A 2072-nucleotide genomic window follows, 5' to 3' on the forward strand; every position below is an offset into this window, starting at 1 on the left:
GCACGCCTAGCAATCTTAACAAGACCTTCGTCCACCTTTGCTACATACTTAGCTTTATATACATGTACTTTATCTGAATGTCATATCATACACGGCTTTGGCTTTCGGTGGTAACTGATAAGACACAGTCTTATCAATTTGATGTCTATTGGCGATGCCGGTTCGAATCCGGTCTGGGACGTTGACTTTTTTCATTGAATGGCGGTCCCACAAAATGAAAAACTTTGACCCCCAATCATGGTTAGGCAGTATAGGACTCCAATGGGAGTCTTGGCAAAAAAAAAAAAATAAAGATTATTAACGAAATTAGAAAAAAAAAATTAAATGGCCGCGTTAAGTTAAACGCGAAAATTGGAAGAGAGACAGAAATGATCAATTCGGTTGTACCTCAAAGACTTATCTTTTATTGCGTTTTGCACCTCTGTATAAACATCTTCGATCAGCTGATCTACTCGGTCACCTCACATCAAAATAACAGCTGACTGAGGCTGTAACTTAAGGTTTTAGAAAATAAAGTATTACGAAAAATATTGAACTGAAAAAGAATGAATTAACGAGAGAATTTAGAAGGCTCCACAATGCTCATTTGGGGGAACTGTACCCGGTAAATATAATTCGAGTTATTGCATTTTGGCGAATAAAATGGGCGTGTAAGGTCATGGGATTTAGTAACGAACAGATCCCTAAAATACTAATAAACATTGAACCGACGGGTGGACGTCCGAGATTTAGACCGAAACGTCGATGGGAGGATTGTGTTAAGAATGATTTAGCTGATTTGGGTTTAGAACGGCATCACTTGACATGTGTATGGAGAGAACGATTGGTGGTATCAGTGCCGAAACTGATTGGGCCCGTTCTTGATTTAAATAGATTTTTTTTTCAGAACCCCTTTTTATCTGAAACAGCATGATATTAATAGACATGATATTAATAATATTAATAATGGGCAGATTTTACTCCTTTTACTGTAGCAGGGCTACATTTTAAGGAGGGTTTAGAGTGATAAGATGGGCTGAATTAGAGTACATGGAAGTGAGTCAAAAGTGATGGGGCACACTTGAGGGTTGTGACGGCACTATAACTAAAACTAAGGTTCAAAAAAAGTGTCTGTTGCACTGTTTGTGATAGGTCACTATTGGCGCTGTTGCCATCTGATTGGTGCTGTAGAGCTGTAGTTGAACAGCGGGTTGATATTGGTCTTCAGCGAGTCGAAGAATTTTATGTGCCTCCGTTGTATAAACTCGGACACAGTCGGTAGGTCGAAGATCTCGTGAAGTTGAAGTGCTTTAGTCTGATTTAAATAGATAAATTGTCATGGCTTTATAGCAAATTTAATGTAACTCTTTCACTCCATTAAATATTTTTTTTATGTTTATAGTAGTTTTTGTATAATAAGTACTTGGTATGATTATTGCTTGCATATAGGGCCGCAATAGATTTTTTTTTTGTTTTAATACAAATATATGTACACTTGACAAATAAAAAACACGTAGATAAAATTGGTGATCCAGATCGAAAAGTGAATTAGCGCTGAAGGTTAAGTTACCCTCCGCCAGTGGCGCTGCAAGCGGACGGAATCTCGAGCCTTCTCAGTCGGCGGCAAGGCTGCGAGTAACTAGGTCAGGTCAGTTTTGTCGGTTTGGTCGAAGTTCCCTGTGCGAACTTATTCAGTTTTTATGTTTCGCTATTAATGTCTCCCAAGTTCTTCTTGTAAGTACCCGGTCTTCGGCGTCATCCTCCAAGCCGAAAACCGAAGAAAGTGTTTAGTTACATTTACTCTCAAGTGAAGTGTTTCAAGTTACTTTATTTTCCATATTAATTGGATTATAGTGAGTGTGTTGTAGCTGACTACTGTGGAAATCAAGGTAAGAATATTTTGAAATATTAATTATTGAATACTTATGTGTATCAAATAGAACTATTTCGGGAGTAATTAAGAAATTCTTATATTTTTCAAGTTTCTCCACCTTCCTAAATCAAATAGAAATATAGAAATGAAATGTAAATTTTATTCTATATTACATTGATTTACTTATTTCTTTGTGTATTGTTTATTATATACTATAGTA

General features: G+C 36.6%; 1 long non-coding RNA gene across 1 annotated transcript in view; it reads left to right on the top strand.

Annotated features, from left to right (window-relative positions):
* Positions 1 to 1606: 1606 nt before the first annotated feature.
* Positions 1607 to 2072, top strand: part of LOC136796290 (uncharacterized) — a 532642-nt gene continuing 532176 nt past the window's right edge. Inside the window, exon 1 of the long non-coding RNA XR_010843995.1 lies at positions 1607 to 1868. This is a non-coding gene — a long non-coding RNA (uncharacterized lncRNA). The remainder of the gene's footprint in view (positions 1869 to 2072) is intronic.

The sequence above is a fragment of the Halyomorpha halys genome, unplaced genomic scaffold, assembly GCF_000696795.3.
Source record: "Halyomorpha halys isolate HHAL.00 unplaced genomic scaffold, Hhal_1.1 Scaffold232.1, whole genome shotgun sequence".
In the NCBI taxonomy this organism is placed as follows: Eukaryota; Metazoa; Arthropoda; class Insecta; order Hemiptera; family Pentatomidae; genus Halyomorpha; species Halyomorpha halys.